General features: G+C 39.5%; 1 protein-coding gene across 2 annotated transcripts in view; it reads left to right on the forward strand.

The window, feature by feature from the left end:
* Positions 1 to 9,399, forward strand: part of LOC105918815 (neural cell adhesion molecule 2) — a 708,733-nt gene that overhangs the window by 295,988 nt on the left and 403,346 nt on the right. The gene's annotated exons all lie outside the window — the stretch shown is intronic.

Below are 9,399 nucleotides of genomic sequence, written 5' to 3' on the forward strand. Positions count from 1 at the left end.
ATCAAGACATATTTAACGAAAAGAAACAATGCTGTTGCTGCTGAAAATAGCAAAAGGTAGTGGCAGAGAATTGCTGAACAAGTCAATGTGTGAGCATCTTTTGATGGAGAATTAAAACTGTATTCTCATACTACACTCATTAAACACCCAAAAAGAGGGTGTTTGCTCATTGATTACGTGTCTAGGTGCAATCCGACAACGGACAACAAATCAATGAAATATAAAGATACAGTACAAGTAGGATAGGACTACATAAAAGATAATGTTATATTTAACCTTAATCAACTTAAGCATTATTGGCTATATTGAAAATATATAGTTAACGATGGGATGGTGTGAGTTACTGAAATACCTGATATGTTCATCTATCCTTTTGCCAGCATTTGGCTACACCCATCTTAAAAGTAGTTGACAGGGATTTTTTTTGTAAGTGTATAGTTTGTGTCAACCTCACATTTATATTAATTATATATATTTATACATTTTATGTTAAAGGAAAGGTGACATGAAGAATGAAAAAAAGCTGCTGCTACCAAGCAGGGCTGTTTACCAGAGCACTTTGTTGTCATAATTTGACTCAGGGTAATTGCTTCTGATCTTTCTGAAATGGAAAAGCCATGGGATGGAATTTTTTTTAATTGGATTTTTAAAATTTTTGTTCTTAAATATTGGAGGAAATTTGTCAGAAAGATATCTTTTAATCAGAATAGATCCAAGACATAAAAAGGGCCCCACAACATGTAACATATTAAAATTAAAATAACATCCAATTAGAATTTTGTTGATTATCTACTATATTCTTGGTTAAGGCAGAAGTTTGTTTATTCTCACCAAAATCAAGAAATGTTTCACTCTTTCTTCAAAATTGCTTAGTGTTCTTTGCCAAATTAAATTATACTTTTGAGTAAAGGTTGCACAGCTTTTCAAAGCATCAGAAGTAAACCAAGTGTGCTTTAAAACAGCATTGTGTAAGTTTTGACCAAAGTATTAATTTCAGACATATCAAATAATTTTTCAGGCCACTATACAGTAGTGGATGCTCAGTGCTGGCTGCCCTTCTCACCTATGTAACTTGAAAGGTGCAACTCCGGCTCTGAATGGGTCATGTAACCGAGAGTGACGATTTACGGCAGTCTGAGCTCCCCTTAAATGCAAGAGCTAACTTTAAATGCTTCTACTTTTCGTATCCTAGAGGGAAAGTTTGTCATGGCCATGGTTATTATTAGAAAATTCAATAAATATAGTTCACAAACCTGCATGGCAGCTCTTCTCTGTTGAAGTTCCTGCAGCCTTTAAAGTGTGAAATTTATTTTTCTGTGATTTTAATGCATTAAAAGGGGGCTAAAATAACAACAAACATTGAACATTGAGAGTAAAAATAATTATAATTGATGACAAATAATTGCCCTGTGAAGCAAACTGTTGGATGCCGTTTTGTGTCCCTCACTGACAATGTTAAAAGAGGGAGACTCCAAAATTGCATGTTGACAATTTTTCCATTTAGATTTCTGACTCTGCGAGCACTTTAGTAAAATTGCCAGTTTTAACAAATTATTTTTATTTTTTTTATGTGTGCACAAACTACAAGGCAGGAACCCATTTTGAAGAGGCTTCCTCTGTTTGTGTTTGCCCTTGTTTGTATTAGACAGCCAATAACTTCTCAGGTATTGAATTTGCCGCTCAGGGCAATGACTCACTCTGTCAATAAGAAAGGGAATTGGCAAATGAACTTTGGACCTGGCATCTGCTTTCCTTTTTGGGAAGATCTTAGCTGGCTATGGAGACGCTAAGCAGATGATGAGTTTGTTTGAGCTCTATTTTATCAGTTTTCCAATAAGAAATCTGAACTCATAGAAAGGCTGAGTAGTCAAACATGCTGCTGAAAGGTTTGCACCACTGCAAGATTATTCTGTTTCCTTCAAGAATATGCTTACTATATATGTGAATCAAGTCTTCATGGCATTATTTTTTTCTAAAAATATTACAGGGATGTCACAAAGTTTCTCCTCAGCAGATTGAATAAACCCCTATATTTGAAATATTTAGCTCCAATCAAGAGAAAAAGGCAGCAGAAATATATAAATATTTTTCTGAGTTGTCATTTTCTGTCTGTTCTTCAGCTTCCTTTTTTGTTGTGCACCTCAAGGGTGAAACAATGGGGTTCTACCTTGTTTCTAATATAAATGCTTTATTCAGGACCAATGAAGTCAAGTCAAGTCAAGTTTATTTGTATAGCACATTTCAACAGCAAGGCGGTTCAAAGTGCTTTACATCATGAAAACATAAAAACATTAGAAACACATCAAAACAGTCACTGGTTATAAGACCAGGATTTTATTTCAGTTAAAAAAATTTAGGCTTACAGGAAAGTTAGAGCTGGCTGTCATCTGCATAGCAGTGAAAGTTAATGTTGAATTTCCTGAAGATATTGCCATGGGTAAGAGTGTAAATTATAAAGAGTAGGTGTCCCAGGACTGAGTCTTGGGGAACACCGGTTTTCACTGGAGAGGAAATAGAACAAAAAGACTTAATCTAAACAAACTGAGTGCAGCCAGAAAGGTAAGAACGAAACCAGTCTAGGGGAGTATGAGCGATGCCAATTGTAGATAATCTACGGAGAAGGATAGAAGGAGAAATTGTGTCAGATTGACAAGGATGAGAATGGCAATTAGACCAGTAAGCTGCTATCAAAAGATCATTGGTCTTTTTTAAGGGAGTGGTTTCAGAGCTTTGGCGGGGACAGAAACCAGACTGGAACTGTTCATAGAGGTTGTTTTGAGTTAAATGGGAGTGAAGCTGAAAAGCAACTGTTTTTTTTCCAGTATTTTTGAGATAAAAGGTAAGTTTGAAATTGGACGGATATTGTTGTAATTGTTTGGATCAGATCCCGATTTCTTCAGAATAGGAGTGATAATAGGAGTTTTGGAAAGAGAAGGAACAATTCCAGAGGAAAGCGAGGAATGGATGATGGCAGTTATGAAGGGGAGGAGAGGTTGAAGGCAGGATTTGACCGGGGCAAACTAAATGGGATCAAGGAGGCAGATTTAGATTTGCTGATAAGGTCGGACATATTGGAGGAGGTTGGTAGATGGAAGCTGGAAAATGGCTGGCAGAGAGGAAAGGTTTCAGAGGAGAGAGATGAGAAGATAGGAGACAGGCACTGGTAAATCCTTTTGATTTATTTAAAAACTGCATTATTATATTACAAACATCAGTTGAGCGTAGGGGTGGGGGATGGAGTTAATCATCTACAATTTGTCAAAAGGCCAGTTTAGAAAGAATAGTCTTTTAATGAGTAAAAATAGTTGGTCTTCTTGCTTTTAATTTTTAATCAGCAATACATAAAATCATTATTTACTTTTTGAATCTATTTAGGTTATCTTTGGTATTAAAATGTGTTCGATTATCTGAAAAATTAAAAGTTACATCACAATAAAATGTAAAAAAAAACAAGAAACACAATAAATGTGTTTTTCATGGCACTGTATTTTAAAACTGCAGCCTTTCACATTGCATTTTGCAGGGAAATGTGTCATTGAATTTGATGTTTTAACTAGATTTCACATTTTTACTGCTTGTTTTGCTTCCCATTAGTTGCATTCAGCATAATATTACATATCTGGATGAATTTTCTTGTTTTTTTTCATGCCATAAATTGAATTCCGCTTTTAAGGTCAGCCATGATATGATGCTCCTGAGCAAGATACTTGGCAGTGCCTCTGCCTTCAGCCCACATGTTTATCTCACTAACCCAGTAGCTTAAATGTTGAGCTGATTCTGAAATCCTTCAGCTTACTTTGTGTGGGAAAATTCAGCTGTTTGCCTTTATGACTTCTGTAAAGTCCAGCAGAACTTATTGAGTGTTTTTGTAAATAAATCTTCTCCATCGACCTGCAACATCGTGAGAAAAATCATATTAAAGAGCCAATAATGTATCACTCCTGACTAAAGTCCTCCAGACAATAACGGTTCAATGTAAACCATAAAACTGATTTTTTAAATGCAATTGAAATGCTCTGAAATTTGCCGTATTTGAACGCGCCAATTTAACTTTAGGGTTTATTCCATGGTCTCTTATTCTGTTTTATGTCACCCTATTTTCTTCACCATACGTCTGTGCGACACTTAAGAATTTGTTTTCATTTCATTTGCAGGTTACAATATGTCATGATAAGATACAACCTGGTCCTGTGGTAACATGAAGGATCACATTTGTCATGTTAATGGACATTAGTGTGTTTGATTTAAATAAAATATAATAAAATAATGTTTAATTATTAAATTATTAAAAATTAATCTTAAAGCACTTACAAAACAAACATACCACATTTATAGACACAATAAAATCACTCCAGTCAGGTAGACACATTCGGATTCAAGAAAGAGTCAATTATTTCATGACGCTGTCAGAAAACAGCTTTGTGGTGTTTTGCTGGGAAATCATTGGTCCTATCCTCCATGTAGATGTCACTTTGAGATCTACTTACCAATATGCCTTTGCCCATGGAAACAATATCAAACTGATTTTCAAGTTATACCATAAGAAATAAATTACATAAGTGTTTTCGTCAGGATTCACATGATCAAAGAAACAACTAACAAATATTAGACCCTAATGACCCAGAGGTGGGGTGGGCAGATCAATTGCATCTGACTTGGAATGCTCTTAGGAGGATGGGCTTCCATTCTTTAAAGGTAGAATTATCAATTTTTTTCAAGAAGTTTCCCCAAGGGACTTTTTGAATCATCGCGCATGCGTAAGACTGTCTTACCTGCCCTTCCGCTCCTCAGGGGGATCACGTTAAAAAAATATTATTTCTTTCTACTGAGGCTTTCCTCTTCTTCTCATAAAGTTGTATCTGGTTTCTTTCTTGTGAGTCTAAGCCATGTTCAATGTATAAAAAATCTCCCAAATCCAGTGATTTTATTGTCACCGTGTGTTACCAAAACAATAATCAATGGGTGCAGGTTAATAACAGCGAACAATATGTGCAGGGGTTATTTTTATTTATTTATGTATTTGTTTAAGATCAGATAGTCTTTGTGGTCTGCTAGTACTTGCACTGAGTTCCAAAAGTCAGTCCCACCTAAACGTGATCGATTGTGTCGGATGCATCTGTCACCTGAAGCTTCTTTGATGATAGATTCAGCTTGTGGTGAATCTTGGGGAATATTCTTAAACCTGATATGCAGAACTGTGCAATAAAACCTTGCTGATAGTTAAGAGCGTGCAAAAGAAATATGCATTCACAGTACTGATATTGTATCATGTAAAATGTGCAGTAAATCTTGTGCAATATACTCAAACCTCAATATCCAGAACTGTGATAGTCCTTACAGCTTTAAGCAAAGAAGCTATTTCTAAGTCTGCTCATACTGGATTTGATGCTCTGAAACATTTACCTGATGGGACAGGGGAAAACAGTGCATGTCCTGGGTAAGTGGAATCTGTGGCGATGTGTCTGGCCCTTTTCTGGACTCATGCAGCATAAACCAAGTCCAGATCTTGCAGACGGCATTCCCTGTGCTGTCTTCATCACCTGAGCTGAGTCTTTCTTCTCCTTCACTGTGCTGCTCCCATACCACACAGTTCTGATAAGACATAAAACACTTTGTATTGTAGCCATATAAAGTTTTTTTTAGCAGCTTAGTGAAAAGTCCAGACCATTTGAGTTTTCTAAGGAAGAAGAGTTATTGTTGGGTCCTCTTCACCAGGTCGGAGGTATTTATGGACCAGGTCAGAGGAAATGTGGGTGCCCAGAAACCTGATGCTGTCCACACACTCCACCACCTCCTCATGTATGCACAGAGGAGCGTGTTCAGTCTCCCTGGACCTCTTGTAGTCTATTATGACCTCTTTAGTTTTGCTGGTGTTCAGGATCAAATTGTTCCTGGAGCACCACTGTGTCAGATTGCGGAACTCATCTCTGTAATGGGTCTCATCATTGTTGGAGATGAGACCCACCACAGTGGTGTCATCTACAAACTTCACTACTGTGTCTGTGGGGTGGAGAGCAGAACAGTCCTGAGTGAAAAGGGTGAAGAGAGCAGGGCTGAAGACACAACCCTGTGGAGTTCCAGTGTTGAGGATCAGAGAGGCAGATGTGTGTTTCCCTATCCTGACCACCTTTGGCCGGTTGGTGAGGAAGTCACTGATCCAGGAGCAGAGATGTGCTGATAATCCCAGGTTGTGGAGCTTCAGAGCCAGCATGTTTGGTAGCACGGCGTTGAACGCTGAGGTCCACAAATAGCATCCTAGCATAGATATTGGGATAATGCAGGTGAGGCAGAGCTGAGTGAAGTGCTAAGAGACAGCGTCCTCTGTGGAGTGATTCTCTCTGTAGGCAAGCTGCAGGCTGTCATGACCAGCAGGGATGGCAACCTTGATTTGCTGCAGTTGGAGTCTCTCAAAGCACTTCATGACGACGGGGGTCAGGACGAGAATATCTGAGGCACGTTACGGTTGTTGCTTTTTTGGGACAGGCACAATGATGGATGTTTTTTAGACAGGCAGGAACCGCGGAGAGATGCAGGGAGAGGTTGAAGATGTCCAGAAAAACTGCGGCTAGCTGGTCAGCACATGATTTAAGCGTCCGACCTGACACCATGTCTGGACCTGCAGCCTTGTTGGTGTTGACCTTCAAGGAGGAGATCTCTTGATGCAGCTGCAGGACGAGAGGCTAATGCTGCTCCTCTGGCTGGGGAAAATGTCCAGGCTCCCTGCAGCTTGGAGAGTCAAAGCGTTCGAAGAAGCTGTTTAAGTTGTCAGGGAGAGCTGGGTCACTGCTGGGCTTCTGGTCGCTGCACCTGTAGTCTGTGATGGTTCTGATGCGTCTCCACATGTCAGGTGGGTTGTTGCTTTCAAAGTGGTACTTGTGTGTTGCCTTTTTTTTAAGTTCACTTCTAGCTCTGCTGTAGGCCAATTTGTCTCCTCATCTGAATGTTCCATCATGGGCCCTCAGCAGGGACAGCACTGTGGTTTCTACCCATGGCTTCTGGTCAGCAAATACTCTGATTGTCTTCTTGGGTAGGACAGCATCAGTGCAGAAGTGGATATAAGACAGCACTGATGATGTATAACTTTCTAAGTCAGAATCCACTTTAAGCACATCTCAGTCTGTGTTTTCAAAACAGTCCAATAGAGCTGAGCAAGTCTCCTCAGTCGCAACCTTAAAAAAACATTTTTTATCACAGGTCTGGCCCCCGCTGCTTCCAAACCGCAGTGGTTTGTAAGCAGGGATCAGCTCCACAGATATATGGTCTGATGAACCCAAGTGAGGAGCAGCAACAGCTTTGTATGCTGCTGGGATATTACAGTAAACTTGATCTAATATATCATTGTCTCTGGTTGGAACTTAATTAATTTATGGAACTTGGGGAGCACAACCTTTAGATTAACATGGTTAAAGTCCCCAGCAATGATCACAGCAGCATTTGGATTACTGTTCATTTGACTGGTGATGAAGCAGTAAAGCTCCTCAAGGGTTGACTTAGCATTAGCTTTCGGCTGGATGTACACTGCACTTATCATAGAAGAGCAAAACTCTCCAGCAAGTTTGAATTGTCTGCTCTTAACTGCTAGATATTCCAGGTCAGGGGAACAGAAGGATCTGATCGTTGTTGTATTTACGCACCAGATGTTGTGAAGATAAATTGCCAGGCCTCCTCCTTTCCTCCTCTCCGCGGTAGCCGTGCGATCTGAACAGAGAGTGCTCAGCTAGCTCCCCTGCTTCATCAGATACATTCCCATCAAGCCGCACTTCTGTAAAAATTTCTAAACAGCTGTCCATCTTTTACGTGCAGCAATTCTTCTTATCACCCAGTATAGCAGAAAATGTTTCTGAACGGGATTACCAACCACAGCTTTAAGCAGTAGTTTATTCCAGGTTGCTAATCTCTGAGTTTGCCAAATAGGGCTGATTGCAAATGAAATTAAAAGGCTACATTAAGAACAGAAGAGTGTGCATGCACCATGGGCATTTTAGATTCAGACAAACATTGAGCGCCCCGACTCACGCGGTATCAACAAAACACTGCTGCTTTAGTATCTGCTGGAGTGACTTGTGATATGGTGATCTTGATCATTCTTGTTCCTAAACCAAAAAAAGGGAATGCCAAGAAATGTTAACGTTGGACACAAGCTTGTAAGCGAGAGGGCTTTACTGTTGAAACTTTGGCCAAAGACACCTATATCTGCTGTCTACATTTTGTCGGTGGTAAGGGGCCAAGAACTGAATTCCCAGAACCAATGCCAGCGACTACAACATCTGTGCAGGTACGTTTATTTGGCTTTTTTTGTCAGCAGAATAAAAAGAATCCATGACATCCCTCAACATTGTTATCATAAACACACCGCATACTAGTGCTGAAACAGTCTATAAAATGGGCTGGTGGTCTATTTACTTGTCAGCAGAGGCTTTATTGTGTGTATGTGAGCTTGTCTGTGTCTGTATCTGAGGAGGGTTGTGTGAAGGCCAGATGTGATGTGTCTTATTACAGCAGGAAAATTTACTTTACAGCTTTAGAAAATAAGCTGTTTAAAATCTATTTTTTGGGAATAAGCCAGTAATATAAACAATGTTTTCCTTTGTATTATCTATTACTCTACGTAGATTCAGCGGATTTCTTGATCACGTTTGATCCGTTGTGCAAGAGGAAAGGAACGCATTTCCCACCTTTCTACTAATACTGCTTTCTTTCCGCTCACCTTCAGGCCTCTACATTTCAAGCAACGTCTAAGCTGTTCTGGGCTGTGTTTCTTGATTGAAGTATGTTGAGATGACGCTCCCAGGAAGTTTTCATCTTCCAAAATAATTGCCGATCTTGCCATTCTAAATTTGTACTCTGTCCGAAAATCTGGGCAACTCGAGCTATAATCCCTGGTGCTTGAGCAAATCTAACATCATTTGCAATCAGTCCTATTGACTAAGACTCTTGGATAGGTGTCGGAACATTCTCAGGACAAAGTCCAATTAGCTTTCAATTTATGCCTGCGATAGTATCATACCATAGTCCCCAGCTAAAGAAAGAAAAATATCAATATTATATGTTCCCAGCAAGAATCTTAGAAACTTGGTTCACTTACTTTCCTGACACAAACAAAAATCCATCTACGGGCTTTACTTAATTATCCTTGCAGGGTCCTGTTGGGGGCCAGTGCTTATCTCCAGGGGTCATTAGGCAGGCAACAGTGCTATGAACTGAGCCCCCTTGAAGCCCTTGACAGCAACAATTCAGCTTAATCATCAAGGATTTACTACGAGTCGCAGAGGTGTACCATTCCATTTGTTCTCTATTTCATGTGTAGTCCTTAGGTTTCATTACAAATTGTCAAGCTGTTGTAATTTTTCCTTGCCTTTATTCATTCCCTGCAGGTCTCATATCTCTTTATCCATGTCT

The sequence above is a fragment of the Fundulus heteroclitus genome, chromosome 24 (assembly GCF_011125445.2).
Source record: "Fundulus heteroclitus isolate FHET01 chromosome 24, MU-UCD_Fhet_4.1, whole genome shotgun sequence".
Lineage (NCBI taxonomy): Eukaryota > Metazoa > Chordata > Actinopteri > Cyprinodontiformes > Fundulidae > Fundulus > Fundulus heteroclitus.